The sequence below is a fragment of the Anabrus simplex genome, chromosome 3, assembly GCF_040414725.1.
Source record: "Anabrus simplex isolate iqAnaSimp1 chromosome 3, ASM4041472v1, whole genome shotgun sequence".
Taxonomy (NCBI): domain Eukaryota; kingdom Metazoa; phylum Arthropoda; class Insecta; order Orthoptera; family Tettigoniidae; genus Anabrus; species Anabrus simplex.
In genome coordinates, this window is record NC_090267.1 from 157377521 (window position 1) to 157396218 (window position 18698).

An 18698-nucleotide genomic window follows, 5' to 3' on the forward strand; every position below is an offset into this window, starting at 1 on the left:
TACCTGTAAGACTGGGCTTAATAAGGAGAAGGAGGGGAGGGGCATTTGACGAACAAACCAGATAACGAGGAGGAGTGAAGGGGATCCATCCGTAAAACTGGGCAAGACGATGAGGAAGAAGAGTAGGGCTTCTATCCGTATAACTAAAGGGCATCTAACCGTAAAAACTGGGATAGATGAGCAGGAAGAGGGAAGGGGACAAAACTATACCCAAGATAGCGACCGGGGACCCTATAAACCGAAGATCACAACGCTGTTTACTCTTCCCCTTGTAGACTTTGAAGTTCTATCAGAAAAGAAAATGTTTCATTTCTTATATTCACATAACAAATCAGTTCTACTTATAGACAGTTGTTATTGCCGGTTGCAGTATAAAACTCTACTTCGTATCTACCTAAGTGTGCACATTAATAGTAAAACGTCTATTATGTTTATGTGTGATCTTTGTATTGCGACTTTTTTTCAAGACTTGGCAATCTTCAACGACATAAAGCTGTAAAGCATAACTTTGGAATATTTTCATGCAAACATTGCACTGCTATATTTAACAGGCGTGATAATCTCACACATGTAAATTTTAAACTCATTTGTTTAAGTAATCTACCAGTAGAAAGCTTTGAAACTTCGACTTAATGTCGAAAGCGCAATATAAAAAAGAGTGATCTAAACTATACAACATCGTTTCAGCTTACTACAAGTTCTGTTACTAACCTCACAACATCAGAAAAAGAAAAGCAAGAAGAGGAGATACATTAGGAAGAGGAAGAAGAACTCAACGTCTCTTTTTTATCGGGGCTTTCTCATTCTGCTTTTTTCTCTAAGCCGACTGCATGTTCTATAGCTGTGCAAACATCTCAAGAAGAGAAGCAAGATGTAAGATACTGTAAAGACATTAACTTACTCGTTGAACGATTACTACTCCTAAGAGCTTACCAAAATGCTGGATACACAGTGTATGAACGAGAGATTCAAGAAATGGAAGAAGAATTACGTCGTTGGGGTATTATTGTGTAATAGCTTTTTAAAATGAAAACGCACATCAGTTACAACAACGAACTCATTCCATCTACCGTTGTAGACGGTGACATCACATGTAGAAACAAGATAAAAATCTGTAGTAATTTGTTTAATTTCGTAAATACATATTTTATTAAAATGTTCCACTTATTTCATTCCCATTACCTCTTTACACCTATCGTTAAGGCTTCAGTTTACTAGAGAATAACCTTAATAACGAACATGACTGAAAATTAATAACCATAACGATGTGACCGCTGCGGAGGAGGAGGGATTATGCTGACTTTCGTGACGTCACGCTGTTAGATACAGAAACTCTGATGGGGAGGAGTAGGAGGAGGAGGACGAACGTGGCTAAGTCCCGTCGGAAGAGGAGGAACATGGCTAAGTCCCGTCAAGGTAACAGCAGTGAGGTTTGCGATCGTTTGGGGGCATATTGGGAATGACAGCTAGCCTTAAAACTAGGGTTCTCTGAGGTTAGGCCCCCTCCAAGAGGGTGTCGAGAAAGGGGCATATCGAGAAGGGCAGCTAGCCTTAAAACTAAGGTCGTCTGAGGTTAGACCCTCCAAAATGGTAACATGTTCAGAAGGGCAGCATGTCTTAAACTAGGGTCCTTAGGCCCCTCCAAGGTGGCAGCTAGCTTTAAAATCAGTATCCCTTGAGGTTAGGCCCTTCCAAGATGGTGTCACACGTGACTAAATCCCGTTAAGGGATAGCAGTGAGGTTAAATCTTTCTCTTTTCGTAAAATTTCGTGCCTACACATGGCTAAGTCCTGCCAAGATCACAGCAGTGAGGATAAGGTTGTTCAAAATTCCGCACCAAAAACGTGTACAAGGTTAGAAAGTGTCAAGTTAACCACAATGAAGTTAGCCACGTTCACTTTTTTCAAATTCCGCGCCAGACAACTGCACGTTATTAGGACCTGTCAAGAAGGTAGCGGTGAGTTTAGCCACGTTCACTTGTTCAATATTCCGCGCCGACCTAAGAAGATAACTGCAAGAAGGTTAGGCAAGCGCAAGTGAACGTGGTTAGGACCTGTCAAGATGACAGCAGTGAGGTTAATGTTGCTCACTTATTGAAATTCCGTGCCGATCATGTGCACCTGGTTGGGACCTGTCAAGATGACAGCTGCCATGTTAGCCAAGTGCTCTTATTCAAATTCCCTGCCAAACAAGTGCACGTGTTCACGACCTGTCAAGATAGCAACAGTGAGATTAGCCGCGTTCACTTGTTCAAATTCCGCGCCCACGTGGTCAAATGAATGTAAGGTTACGACCCGTAAAGATGGCAGCTGTCTTTTTCGCAGCTGTTACTTATTCAAAATCCGCCCCATGAAGTTAAGATGGCAGCAGTGAGGTTAGGACCTGTCATGATGGCATCAGTGAGGTTGGCGACGTTCTCTTGTTCAAAAAAGTGATGTTAGCTTCTGTCAATATGGCAGCTGTCATATTGACAGCAGTCAAGATCAGGTGCTCATATTTACAAATAAGACAACGTGCTCGTGACGTCATGATCACCTGTTCATGACGTCTCTGGGTCAATGACCTCGGGTACTGACTCACCACAAAAATGCTGACGAGATGGCTCAGAACCTGCCTAGCCCATACTACTAGGTTAACCCAAGAGTGATTCCCTCATGCCATACCCAAGTTAATATTTTGTAAAGTGAGTACAGATGTTGTCGATTTTCTGGGTAATAGCTACTTAATATTTATTTCGTAGCTTTCGCTTTTGTTAGAAGCGAGAACATTGGTCAAAAATGTTCCAATTAAATTGTCGAGTTGTAAAGGAATATCGACTCAAATAATATTCCACTTGCATCTCTGGAATGTTGACATTTTTATGCCTCATAACAATACTCACAGGCACTCCTTGCTAAGCACGAAATAATGCCATGGTGGAGTAGGCCGTTGGAATAATTAAGGAAATGTTAAAGAAATATGCCAAGTATGGCAGAGACTATCATGAAGCGAATCTGCATTACAACAATTCGCCAATCTAAGTCATTGGTACCCCACCATCACGAATTTTAAGTAGCAGAATGTGCAGCACATAATTGAAGACTGGAAATTCCAAAGGGGCTAAGTAGGCCTACCATTTTTGTGAAAAATGAGATTTTGCTGCCTATAGGAGGTATGTATCAAGTCGAATGCCTGACGAAAGGTTCCAAGTCCGTGCGTGCTCCTGATAGTTTCCTATTGTACGTTTCCAAGGCTTCAGTACATAAACAAGCTACCGTGGTTCACAAATATGACGTTAGAATGGAGCACCATCGGTGAGCCTCGAACTCAGCCCAGTTGTCGAAGCCTCACCCTCCCCTACTAGAATAATTCGCTAGCTGAGTCGGTATCGCATTTTCGGGTCTGTAGACCTCCGATGGGGCGGTAAGTTCTTTAGTAATAGTCTCTATAGTAGGGGGAAAAGTTAATTATGAGAGGAATACTATGTCATTACTAATGAGAAGAGAAACTATATCTTGTATAACAAATTTTACTTATACTAGTGAAATACATATTATTTACATGGATATGCCATACAAACACCTTACATACAGTAAGTTGGGTGATCTTGACGTTTAAATGTTCGGTAGTCCTTTTTCTACACTTCATTATACGTTCAAATATTCAAACTTAAGAAGGCGTTCCCTCTTGGATTATTTACACTATCTCAAGTTTAGAGGGGCGCTTCATCTCGAATTATTTCACTCTACACTTACATTAAATCACACACATATTTAATCAGTATGGACACACCCCGCTGTAAATCTGTTTACCTGCCGAGAATTAATATATTCAAATTGTATCCAATTATGATATAAGTCTGCTAGAATCGGATGAACTGAAATAGGCAACTTACACTCCCAATCCTTTGAAAGTCGCGTTACAACACTCCTTAAGTTAAACGTTGCCAAATAGGCAGTATAATAAACACGCTCATTTCATTAGGATTTTTATCAATACACATAACAGGACAGTGTTTACACAACGTTGCTACCTATGGACAAGCACTTAGCGACTTCAATACCAGACCTCATAAACAAAGTATCATAGCACTACCTGCAATAAATGGACAAGAATATATACATTTCACACACACACGATGAATCAGAGATGGTACAAGCCACCCGCTGTTGGTAACAGTGAACATAAACTTTCACTTTCTCCTGGAACGAACCCAAGATATTCTGAGACGGGGTATATCTAACCTGGAATTCCCTGCACGCTATAAGTAATTAAGAAAAGAAATTGGAGGAATCCTTCCTTTAATGCATGTTGGAATCTATGCGACGTCGGCAATATTTAAATAGATGCACGTAATCATTGTATCCAAAGGAGAGAAACTCGCCACTTTAGTTGTTTCCTTTCACTGAAGGAAACACCTTTACTCCCTTTAAAGGGGGCCATAAATCTCAGCTGTTCCCTGCCCGTGACACACTTTAAAGGAGCGGCCTGCCAGCACTTCCCAGACAGTTATTTCACGGCAAATAATCTATTCACTTCTTTCAATACTGCTCACAATGGCATCACAACAAATCCCGGCTTTATATTCAGCCGTAATCGGCACATTCATATCGCGATATCCATATCGCGTATGTTAATAACAGATTCCAAGAGAACTTCACATTTTCATTTCACACTACATGTTATGGCCACAGCCTGTTCAATCATCTCGTTTCTCCTTTCGGTACATCAACCACGATGCATATATAACGATGAACTCCTACCACACGGGTCCAAATTACCTTACGCATTCCCGAGCTAATAATACGGCGAGATATATACCCCAATCTCATGCTCCATTCGCTGCTCCAGCAGTTTTAATTTCTAGTAAGGAGGATTTCCTAAGAGCTTGTGAAGTACCAAAAAAAATTTCTGAGATACCTTTGATGACTCATATTTGCTATAGAAAGGTGATAACTGGAGTAGTTTTTACAGAATATTAAGCCCTCTTCACTTGACAGTACTTCACATTTAATTGATCTACGGTCCTTAAATTTGCGTCATGCATTATCGAACCCTTATACAAGGATGGAAGTAAAATATGGTGATCGTAGCGGGAGATCTGAATTTGCCAGATGTCAATTGGGAAGGAAATGCGAACGACAGGAAGCATGACCAACAAATGGCAAATAAGCTAATATGGGAAGGACAGCTGATTCAGAAAGTGATGGAACCAACCAGAGGGAAAAATATCCTGGATGTGGTGCTGATAAAACCAGATGAGCTCTATAGGAAAACTGAAGTAATAGATGGTATTAGTGATCATGAAGCTGTTTTTGTGGTAGTTTAAAATAAATGTGATAGAAAGGAAGGTCTTAAAAGTAGGACTGTTAGGCAGTACCATATGGCTGATAAAGCCGGCATGAGGCAGTTTCTAAAAAGTAACTATGATCGGTGGAAAACGGTAAATAAAAATGTAAACAGACTCTGAGATGGGTTTTAAGAAATTGTTGAGGAATGCGAAAACAGGTTTGTACCTTTAAGGGTGGTAAGGAATGGTAAAGACCCACCTTATTATAATAGAGAAATAAAGAGTCTAAGAAGGAGGTGCAGACTGGAAAGATATAGAGTTAGAAATGGCTGTGGAAGTAAGGAGAAATTGAAGGAACTTACTAGAAAATTGTATCTAGCAAAGAAGGCAGCTAAGGATAACATGATGGCAAGCATAATTGGCAGTCATACGAATTTTAGTGAAAAATGGAAGGGTATGTATAGGTATTTTAAGGCAGAAACAGGTTCCAAGAAGGACATTCCAGGAATAATTAATGAACAAGGGGAGTGTGTATGTGATGATCTGCAAAAGGCAGAAGTATTCAGTCAGCAGTATGTAAAGATTGTTGGTTACAAGGATGATGTCGAGATAGAGGAGGAGACTAAGGCCAAAGAAGTAATAAAATTTACGTATGATAACAATGACATTTACAATAAGTTACAAAAGTTGAAACCTAGAAAAGCGGCTGGAACTGATCAGATTTCTGGGGATATACTAAAGATAATGGGTTGGGATATAGTACCATATCTGAAGTATTTATTTGATTATTTTTTGGTCGGAGGAGCTATACCAGATGAATGGAGAGTTGCTATAGTAGCCCCTGTGTGTAAAGGAAAGGGTGATAGACATAAAGCTGAAAATTACAGGCCAGTAAGTTTGACATGCATTGTATGTAAGCTTTGGGAAGGCATTCTTTCTGATTATATTAGACATGTTTGTGAAATTAATAATTGGTTCGATAGAAGGCAATTCGGTTTTAGGAAGGGTTATTCCACTGAAGCTCAACTTGTAGGATTCCAGCAAGATATAGCAGATATCTTGAATTCTGGAGGTCAAATGGACTGTATCGCGATTGACCTGTCTAAAGCATTTGATAGGGTGTATCATGGGAGACTACTGGCAAAAATGAGTGCAATTGAACTAGACAAAAGAGTGACTGAATGGGTTGCTACATTTCTAGAAAATAGATCTCGGAGAATTAGAGGAGGCAAAGCTTTATCTGACCCTGTAATAATTAAGAGGGGAATTCCTCAAGGCAGTATTATTGGACCTTTATGTTTTCTTATATATATAAATGATATGAGTAAAGAAGTGGAATCGGAGGTAAGGCTTTTTGCGGATGATGTTATTCTCTATAGAGTGATAAATAAGTTACAAGATTGTGAGCAACTGCAACGTGACCTCGAAAATGTTGTGAGATGGACAGCAGGCAATGGCATGTTGATAAACGGGCTTAAAAGTCAGGTTGTGAGTTTCACAAATAGGAAAAGTTCTCTCAGTTTTAATTACTGCGTTGATGGGGTGAAAGTTCCTTTTGGGGATCATTTTAAGTATCTAGGTGTTGATATACGGAAAGATCTTCATTGGTGTAATCACATAAATGAGATTGTAAATAAAGGGTACAGATTTCTGCAAATGGATATGAGAGTGTTTAGAGGTTGTAGTAAGGATGTAAAGGAGAGGGCATATAAGTCTCTGGTAAGACCCCAACTAGAGTATGGTTCCAGTGTATGGGACCCTCACCAGGATTACCTGATTCAAGAACTGGAAAATATCCAAAGAAAAGCAGCTCGATTTGTTCTGGGTGATTTCCGACAAAAGAGTAGCGTTACAAAAATGTTGCAATGTTTGTGTTGGGAAGAACTGAGAGAAAGAAGAAGAGGTGCTCGACTAAGTGGTATGTTCCGAGCTGTCAGCGGAGAGATGGCGTGGAATGACATTAGTAGACGAATAAGTTTGAATGGCGTCTATAAAAGTAGTAAAGATCACAATATGAAGATAAAGTTGGAATTCAAGAGGACAAACTGGGGCAAATATTCATTTATAGGAAGGGGAGTTAGGCATTGGAATAACTTACCAAGGAAGATGTTCAATAAATTTCCAATTTCTTTGAAATCATTTAGGAAAAGGCTAGGAAAGCAACAGATAGGGAATCAGCCACCTGGGCGACTGCCCTAAATGCAGATCAGTATTGATTGATTGATTGATTGATTGATTGATTGATTGATTGATTGATTGATTGATTGATTGATTGATTGATTGATTGATTGATTGATTGATTGATTGATTGATTGGTTGATTGTCCCAAAACCATGGTGAAAGTATTCTATAAAAGACCCAAATAAAAATGAAATTATTATTATTATCCCTCTGAAATGGCGTGCTTGCAGTCTACGTTACATCTATCTGAAAAATCTACATATTTACAATGGGACACGATCTTCAAAGATATAAATACTTGGAAATGTACTCAGCCTTCTGGATACCACGTTCACAGCCTTACAGAAGAGCACACCATGAGTTTACTCAAAACCCATAATGTAGTCAGCGATAAGAAGTTCTCTGGTGACCACCTGGTAAATCACGAACTCCATGGCTTGACCTCGTTCGACGTTCCAGATGATCTCCGCTACCCAGACAAAATGTCGGCAAACAGCTACATGACTCGTTCACTCCGGTACACTGTCGACGTTCTCATAGACATGTAAATGAGGGGAAGTTTTCTCGTGTGAATGCGTTAGTTTATTACACATCACAATTGAATATATGGTTAGATATACTCATTAGGACGAGCATTCCAACACGATGTCGGTTATGTCCCAGAAACCCGACATTAATCCCTTCTCATTTATCTATTCTTCTTGTAGGCAGCTATTATAGGCCCAGAAATTTCACTAGTTTCCCTAGAAACGACAGTGGTTAGGCCACTAATGTATTAGCATTCTCGTATTTCATGATACTAGTTCAGGCCTGTTCTATTGCACTTAGCCGTAAGTCGAGCTCTCAACTGCACTACGGATTACTTTAACGTGGCACTGTCCTCAATTGGGTCGACAATGAGCCGTTCACTGACCTTCTTGGTAATTCACATTTATATCGAGCACGCTCGCTCCACACACTTCGCTAAGTACGTCCCTATATATGTTAACTGAGCCGTATTAGCTTAGATACATAGGAGGCTCGATGTACGACCTCATCTACACACGGATATCGGTTATTGCGGTTTCGCACCGTTCCTATTTTATTAATTAGCGGCACACTGTACACGCTAACATCTCACTCAGATGGTGATTATTTCCACATATATTCACAGACTTTAATAAATCACTGCATTACACTGTTCAAATTACAAGATTATTTCTTCACAAACGACTCACACACAAACCACGACGAAATACTACCGTACTGGCGTTGCACTGAAAATGCACTGGGTAGTGTCTGCCTCTCAGCTTTTGAATATATAGGCGAGCTACGCGAGAGACTCGAATGCTGAGGGTGGGGGAAAAATGCGACCCTTTCTCACACGTTGGTCCGTTAATACGCAACGTATAGTGACGAACAGGATATCAAATTGTAGCTCTTGCATTCGCATTTCAACTGAGTGACTGTTTTTGTAATAGCTTCGTAGATTCTCAAACAATCTTAAAAGCGTCCTTTTTTTCTGGCGGTGAATGATGACGAGCGCTGGGGATTCCTTGTGTTCGCTGGCACGGTTAGGGTCCAACATATGTTAGTCATTAGGACGCACCCTTGTTTACAGCGTAGTTACCGCTCTGTCAGTTAAGTAAAGCACTTCTCGGTCTCATAATTATGCGTAAAATTCCCTGATTCAAATGAATGTTTGCGCTTAATTATCCATTGAGTATTTTGCGATTTATAAAAATTAACAGAAAGAAAACAGCTGAATGCGATAAGTTGGCAGTGGTGAATGAGCGAGGAAAACAGGGTATAATGTTAGTTTTCACGTTGGATATACTCTCTGGGCTCAGCTAGTGACTTAGATTCTCTGTCTAGTGATAACGCGTCTCTTTTCATCTCGCTCGCGGTTGGAGTGAGAAAACTTCGAGTACAAGCGCTCTTGCACCGCCTTGCTGCTAATTACCAGCAACTAGAACTGGGTCGCGCGACTCTGGATACTGCAAATCGAGTCCTGGAGCGGGTGTAAAAAATTCTAACTTGGGCAGTTTTTATCGTAGAATGACGCGGAAAACGGCATATTTCATCTCCTGGATGTCATGACATACCATAGGTGATGTTGTGAACGGTCACACTATGACTCCTCCTAGATTGCGCGGGTGGTACATCCAGCGCATGATGAATGTCGATAGGGGCTAAGTCCATTTTCTGCCACTGGATGCTCTGCTCTGTATCAGTCACCATATGTTAATGAAGATGGCTGATGTTACAGTGCGTAGTGATTCTATAGACTGTGCTGGACCAAAAACAGTGAAAAGAAAACCCGAAAGTGTAAGTAAGAGAGTGGTGGAGAAGAAAAGGAGATTGTCAGGTTTATCATACAAGACAAGAACAGGAAAAGCAATATCACCCAAGCAACAGTCAAGCATGCAGGTACGAGATCAGTGCGTTAAAATTTAATGTTTCACAGTAATATTGCACGATATTCATTGTAGTAGTTTCCTGGATTTCTTGTAGTGCTATTAGCGACAGTAATATACAAATATAACTTTGTTGCATTAAAACTAACACGTTTGCAATATTTTGGTTTTAGGTTACCTGCAAATGCGGGTATGATTGTCACTCCTTGTCAGCAGAACATAAGACGAATTTATTTGCTATGTTCTACCAGGAAGATGAGCAGACACAACGCACTTCTTTAATGGGGATCATGGATGTTATTCCTGTTCAACGTCGTTGAAACGGAAAGTATGCAGATCCACAACGAAGTCGCCGCCAGTGTACATAGATTTTTACGGTTCCTGATGGTGTGGGTGGACATAAGCAGGTATGTAAGAAGACCTTTATGGATGTTTTTGGTATTTCGAAGAAAAAAATACAGTTGATGGCGCAGAAGAAAACGGGCGGTGATACTGTTTTCGAAGACAAAAGAGGAGGAGCATCTAACAGGAAATACACACATGAAGACAGGCAGATGGTTCGGAACCACATTAAAATGTTGCCTAGAGATGTGAGTCACTACAGTCGAAAGCGTACAACGAAGGAGTACTTAAGCCCTGATCTTAATATGAACAGGCTATTTACTGCTTTTAAACTAAAATATCCAGATACTAATGTGACATATAAATTTTACAGAAAAGTTTTCCTTATGGATTTTCCACACGTATCCTTCCGAAAGCCACGATCAGATACATGCCGAACATGTGACCGACTCGTTCTAGAAGCTAAGGCAAATCACCAGAATGCTTAAAAAGCTAAGCAAGAACTTGAGTTGCACCATCGCAAAGCCGAAAAAGCCGCATCACTGTTAAGAAGGGATGCAATTTTTGCAACGTTACCAGATAGTGATACGAGCACTGTATCCATAGATCTCCAACAGGTAATGTTTGTACCATTCCTTACACATTCAGATATGTTCTATCTAAGACAACTCTCATGTTACAATTTCGGAGTACATATGCATGATACTGGTGACGCAACGATGTGTATGTGGAATGAGAGTGAAGGTGGCAGGGGGCCAATGAAATCGTGTCCTGTTTATTTACATTTTTCAATCAACTACGTAGCATTACAATGAAGAGAGAGCTGTGTGTATGGAGTGACAACTGCTCCGCACAATATTAAAACAAAATAATGCTATTCATGTACATGTTCCTTGTTTCTGGTGGTGTGTTTGAATGTATTGACCATAAATATCTCATATCTGGACATAGCTTTCTGGCATGCGATCGAGATTTCGCAATGATCGAAAAGAGAAAGAAGACAGTGAAGTGTTTTATTCCCGATGATCTGATGAAGTTAGTGAGATCATCACGTCATGCAAAGCCATTCAGAGTTTTGGAAATGCATGACTCTCACTTTCTGGACTTTAACATAGCAGCAGATAACTTGCTCACCACCAACAAACTGAATATATCAACTGCTTCTTGGATCAGAGTAACTACCCCAGGAGAAGTCAAAATACGAAGAACCCTGAATGAGCTTGAAGAGTGGACGACATTTAATGTTCTGAAGAAGGGAAAATCTGTTTGAGATTTCCAACATATTGAAATAAAGCAAATTGAGAACCGACATTGTATTTCAAAGGAGAAGAAGAAAGACCTTTTAAGCATGATTCAATATTTACCTGAAGAATATAGGAAGTTTTACCAGGATATTTGTAGTTAAAAGTGTGTAAAATGTCACAAGAAGGTATTTGTTACTCTCCTTCCACATCTTCTTGCTATTGTAATAATTTGTTTACATCAGAAGAAAAATGGACTTACCCCTTTTGTCATCAAAAGATAAATGGACTTAGCCCTTTTCTAAATTATCATTTTTGTTTTGGTACTATGTGCTTACTAGTTGTTCAGTTAAGTCTGTGAGTTAACTACCAGGCCACAGCAGCCTCTAGTGTGCAATATGAGTGTATTGTTTGTATCAAGTAATTCTTCAGGGAATAGATTGCTTTTCTTTAATTATCTCAAAACTTTCATTTTGGTACTTAGCCCCTTTGCAATTTCCAGCCTTCAATTGCCTATAATATAGGAGGTTGTCATCCCGGTAGTGCGGGACATACACGACCAGCTACTACGCTGGCTAAAATGAACATGGTGGCAGTGTAACACGTACGTTAGGCTCCGTAATAAACCGTGTAATACTGGGGATACAGAAGTAAATACTGCCATGTGAATGCACATCACGAGTCTTAACTGGTTTATATTAGTATGTATTACTTACATTAGAAGGTATATAGGTAGAAGCTTTACGCGGGTACTAAATCAAGGGCAGAAAAATTAAAAACGTAACGTGGCTCTGACCTTACAAGTTCGCAAGCTGGTTTATGTCGCACCCACACAGATAGGACTTATGGCGACGATGGTATGGGAAATGGCTAGGAATGGGAGGGAAGCGTCAGTGGCCTTAATTAAGGTACGGCCCCAGCATTTACGTGGTGCGAAAATGGGAAACCACTGAAAACCATCTTCAGGGCTGCGAACAGTGGGGTTCGAACTCTTAGAAGTTCAGGCGATTTTAAATTAGTGCTTTCGGTTAAGAGTGCATGCTGAAATTCCCATGGCGTCCTAGCCTAACGCTGGCTACGCGTGTAGGCTTAAATTTACAGGGCTGGGTTCGACCCCAAATTAGAAACGCGGGCTGCTGGCTAAGAGTGCATGCTTAAATTCACATGACGTCATAACCTAACGTTGGCTAAATGTTCAGGCTAAACCTTACATACCTAGGTTCGACCCAGTACTCAACCCACAAGGGCGTTAACTTAACAGACGTAAGTTCGATGACCAAGAGGGCAAACTTAACCTAACTAGGCAAGTTTCATTGGTCTAACTTTTGGGTGCTGAGGCACTGGCTACTAGGCAATATAACTGCTATACACTACAGTATTCTTATTGGCGTAACTTTGGAGAGCTACTTCAGGGGCTTATAATTTGTAACTTGGGGCCTAATAGTTACATCAGCCTAATTTTGGGAACTAACTCATGGACTATTAGGAAATATGGCTGCTATATACTATTCTTATGTGTAGAGAGCTACTTCGAGGCTTCGGAGCTGAGCTACTAATTGTTAACAAGATGACAACTATACGTTGTTCTTAGGGGTAAGGAGTGGGGCGAGGCTAAAGAACACTAAAGGGCACTGGAGGTGGAGGTGGAAGGGTTGGCTGAGGAGGAGGAGGAGGAGGTGGGGCGGAATTAGGGGTGGAGGCGATGAACACATGGACTGGTTATGCATATTAAGACATTTTCGCTGTGAAGCTCACTCTCTCCCTCGTAAACTAAACTGAAAAAAGTTCCAGATGCTGGAAGAGGACATACTGCTTTTAATCAAGAGTCTATATCCGATATTTTATATTCACTTCGAGCGGAAGCTCATTAGAAAATCGACAAAGAAATTGAGTTTCAATCGTGAGCTGTTTCTGGGTCAGCCTGTAACTGAGCCGCCTAGTCTCACTGGCCGTCGTGCACTACAGTGACGTATCACTGAAATTCCTCCCATCCGACTCTCACGCGCTCACACTGTCCTACGTTCGCTGATGGCTCCGTTCGCAAGTCCTCTACTATCTTTGTCACATAATCACAAGGGACACCCACGAGTGAAAGGTCGCTAACGGCCAATGGTACTGAATGCATTCCAAGCCCCATCTATCGTATACAGCGCATTCGCAGTATTGGCTGCTAATGGCAAGGGGGGCGGAACTGTAGATGTCCAAAAGTTAACAGAGCGTGAGGTTATAACAGGCAGTTAAACGGCGCATTTGACACGAACATTACAACAGTGCTATACTGTTAGTAGTACTGATATAAACCAGTGCAGTGGTAATCATAAACAAAGCAAACATTGTCTTGTATCTATAACAACAGTTGCGGTCTTCGACATTCCCTCAAAAAGAAACGCAAGATGATTATCATAATGAGAAGGAAGAGGCAGATGATATATTAGTGCTTTTTAAAGAAGAGTAAGTGGAATGTGTAGTGTTGTATACTCTCGACTATGTGGACACTGCACATGCGTACTTCACTGAAGACAATACGGGTGAAGGTGACGTAGAAATAGATGTCCAGGCATGCAGTTCACCGTCCATGTCAGATCCACAACTTCCCGCTCCAGTGAAGCGTAGTAAAGAACAATCGTTGTCCAACAAGACAGTACAAGGCATTATTGCGTACACGTATGGCCATCCACACACAGTAAAAAGTACTTACGAATAGATTTCAAGTAAGTCCGCAGCAATAAGACCGTGTGGTGCATAAGAAAAGCTGTGGTACTTCAAGGGAGAACAAGGCGAATCTGTAAAAATTATTGTTGTTTGCGCGACTCAAGGACGCTCGAGACAAGTTACATGATGTACGCGAAAAATACCTAGTGTGTTATGGGCATTGAATTAGGAAGAACATAGGTTACAGTAACTTCTAGGGGTGTAGTGGATGGTTGCAGAACTTCGATTGAATCTACAGCATTGGACGGTACAAATTAACGAGATTCCAAACAAAGCGGACAATTAAAGACGCACAGCAAACTGCAGAATCGGGTTCCGCATTTGTAGATGAGGTAAACAACCTTATCCCATCGTTTAGTGTGGAATTCGTTTCCAACATCGACCAATCGGGATTTGAAGAGGAAGTGCATACGAACGGCACTCTGGCAGTTAGAGGTACGAAGGGAATTATATTAAGAGCAACTAACATCAATGCCCTAACGCATTCGTATATAAACATGACAATTGTTAGTCCGGATGGCAAATTGGCTGGAAAGTAATTTATTGTGCAGCGAGAATTTGGAGGTTGTCTGCCTCCAACGATTCTGTCGCATGTCAGGGACAGCTATGGTACGAACACCGCTTTTGGCCCATAGCGGGTGAAAATATTTTCCTGTCGCTTGACTCCTGCTCCGTCTATAAACATCATACTGTGTTAGAGAAAACCATCCTTCCTCGAAAGTGTGTTACATCGCAGTTCTTATCACCTGGAACCGAGGGACAAATTCAACATCTGGATATCGGTTTTTTCTTGCCTACATACGATCACACCATCTGCAGCTACGCTATAAAGGATAGCCACTTTTACAATAAGCTACACGACATACTGGGTGGCATTCGGTTGCTTGGCATCTCTTTCTATCACTTCTCGTCACCACGTTATATCAATATAATTATCTAGGCATTCTTTAGGAGATGATTCATAGGTGATCGTTCTCAAGTATTTATAACTCCCAAGGCGTTCGCCTTTGATCCTTTTGGCGCTAACTTTCGTGATGAATGTGGCACGTCATTTTTCATTCGGTGCTCATGATGCAAGTGAAAGTTTTCTTTCGAACATTTTGTGAACAATGATGAAGTCCATTCTGTGAATTGTAACACATATATTCCATACATGGTTGATCTATGCACCTCCAGGACATTAATTTTCTGTCACCCTCCTATGAACAAGTGAGTCATCATGAGAATTATTATTTTCTGTCTCAATTGTCACTACAACACTTTCAAATGCCCCTTACTAGACTTCGCGCCTGCAAAGATATACCAACAACACCTATGTTAAATTCACTGAAGATCACCCGATTACAACCATAGATTGCAGAGGACGACCTCCTGTTCCCCCAAATGAAGTGAGATAACTAATAATACATAAATTTGATTAGGATCAATGATGAATTAGAACCATGTAGAATAATTTTTGTTATTATGCGCTGATGTATCTGGAACCGACTGGTGAAAATCTTATATCCTAGCTGTAGAGGTCGCACCCGCCAAGAAGTCTCATGAGGGGAACTGTGTGAGTGAGAAAGCAAATACTTGGGAATGGGAAAGCTGAATTCCCCTTTTACATTGGGATTTTGATGACGTACAAAAGCACTGGTAGGGAAGATTACGTTGATGTGTACCGTCCGAAGTGCACATGCATGGCCAGAAGTCTTCCTACCTGCTCAATCTAGTTTTGGGGAAGCACAATGCAGTTGTTTTAAAAAGCATACCGGTGACTACAATAGGCTGTATATCTTGCATGTCAACTTCGCCATTCGGAAACATCTGGAACACAATGACTGAAATGGCATGTCATAAGAATAAGCATTGCAAAAAAGTCATGCGGCATTGATAAGCAGGTTATGCGATGGTGGTGATTATTGTTTTATAAGAGGCAGAAAATTGAGGACAACTTCCCCTGACAAGAAAATTTATAAGGTTAAATTTAGTACAGAGTCTCCAAGAATATGCCAATAAAACCGAATTTGACGTAGCTCGTACGTTATTATTTTCATTCGATAGGCAACATATTGATCAGAAACGTACATTGCTGTTATACCAAACCCCTCACATTATTTCTAATTCCTGCCGTTGCCAGCCAGGCTTTTACCCCTCAATATCAGAGTTCTTCGACTATTAAGGATATAAATTTATTGACAATTGAATTGTTAATTAGGTATGTATCATGCAAATTATAAACATTATTAAGTTTTATTTAAGCTTTGTAGTGTATTTCACACGCTGCAAGGCATAACCGCAAACTCACGACCACTTGGGAGAGACCACAGACACAATCGGCTTGGTTTAATCCCAAATATCTCCATGTGTTTACTAATGTTTATTAGATTTGCATGTTTTTAAAATTATGCAAATTTGCTATATTGTACTGCATTTCTTTTGTTTGTTACAACCAAATAACAATACTCTTGTGCCTTTAGAGTTAATAGATACTGTACACTGTGTATAGTAATAAACATATTGTATTTGGATGACGTTTAATATGAGTGTTAACTTTTGATCTTAGTCATTGGTTGAAAGGTATACGTGTATCTTTATTCTAGGTAAATTTGAAATAACACAAATTATGGCCGTTTTCTATCGTAGTTTGAGAGGAAGGAGACGAGCTGCTCGACTAAATAGTATGTTCCGTGATGTCAGAAGAGAGTTGGCGTGGGATGACGTTGGTACATGAGTACGTAGAAAAGATCACAATATGAAGATCAATTTGGAATTAAAGAGGAAAAACTGGGGCAAATATTCGTTTATAGTGTAACCTTACACGTATTCCGATTCAGGGTTCAAGTTGTTGATGTTTTGCCTCTGCTTGTATCATGCGGAGATGCAAGGAACTCCACTCAAGGGACGTACAAGTTCGTCGAGTCTGGTCACAGTGTCTCACCGTTTAGATTTCCGAGGTCCGACTGACGTATGAGCATGTATATCCAATAATTACTTAAAACTATACCATACTATGATACTAAACTTAGCCTATTAATGAGAATTAAAAAATGATTATTTTCTTGGTAGGATATTCCGTTTATTGAATACCATATCACGAAAACACAATTACAAATTAATCGAAACAGAAACATAAATGGACATCTATTCGGAATTGAATATGATGACTAATTATAAACGTCCACAGTCCCTGAACTTTAGTTTGTTATTATATATCAGAATATCAGACCCATTCATAATATAAATGAAACATATTCGCTTCGCTATTAATCTTAAGATTCCAATAAAATTTGACAAACCAACATACGAGATGCTCAAGGCTTAATTACGTTACAAATACATTATTCACATTATTTATCATATGGCTAATTTAATGAAATTAAGGAAATATTATTTAGCACTCGTGTTCATTGATCCCAAAAATGCATGTCTTTCAGTATTCCGTTATCTTTTAAAGTCATCACCTAATTCAGAAATACAAGATAAAAACTACTTTGATGCTCCAATGATATGTTCTTAACTTTGTCGCTTATACCAATGTACGATCAGGAAATAGGATTACATTCTGATCCCCTCTCTAATTATTAATGTTGCGTAATAAATTGAAAATCAGACTCTTTCGAAATTCTGCAACAGCTGCATCTGAACAACAAAATTCCTGAAACTGAGGACATCACTAATAATAAATCAAAAATTCCGATGATTCTGCAGCCTCTGGCATTCTCCATGAAAAATCCTGAAAATCTGCACTCATTGCTCAAAACCAAATCTGTGATCTATCAGAAGAATATCATTTAGCAGGAAATCAAGCTGCGCATTGCTCAAACAATATCTACACATCTCATCTGCAACATGGATTTCATCTACACGGTGTCATTTATTATTCAAGATTCTATTTCATCCCTTCACATCTGTGCGTAACTAACTCACAGTAACTCTTAGGTTATCGCATGTTTGACGACTATCACAAAAGCAACTTTAGTATTCTTCGAAAACCTTCGATTGAGCATGATGCACATATAAAATGAGAAGGGTTTTGAATAGGATCGTCATTGAATTTCGTATTTAGTTCAGAAACCAATTAAGTGACGGCGCTTCGCTGGTCTCTGCAGTAAACTGCTGGTACATTTTGTGATGTGCCGCACCTTTCCGGTTGGCGCTGCTTCTCTGAATCCAGAATAGCCAGCTGTTCGGCTGTTTTATTGTCAGTGTTGTGTTTCTGGAATCGCATGTACGTAGTTTGTGAACAACTGAGTCAAAAAGTGTTTCTTTTATTTTGTGCAGTGTTTTTATAATAGTAGTGAAATGTCTGAAAGTTCAGAAGACGAACCTGTATCTAAAAGGAAATGAGGATTGGTAGAGAAACAAACTCACACGCGTACAGAATTTCTCACTCTCTGAAGAAATTAAATTTTACCCAACACGATTTAGATGTACGTATTTCAAACAACTCAGCAGGTTCAGTCATATTTAGTGCTCGTCACTTCATTGCACCTCCAGGACTAAGAACTGAATTTGTTACTTACAGTTTTCCAGAATGAAATAGAGATAGGAATCAAAAAGATATTTGGCCTT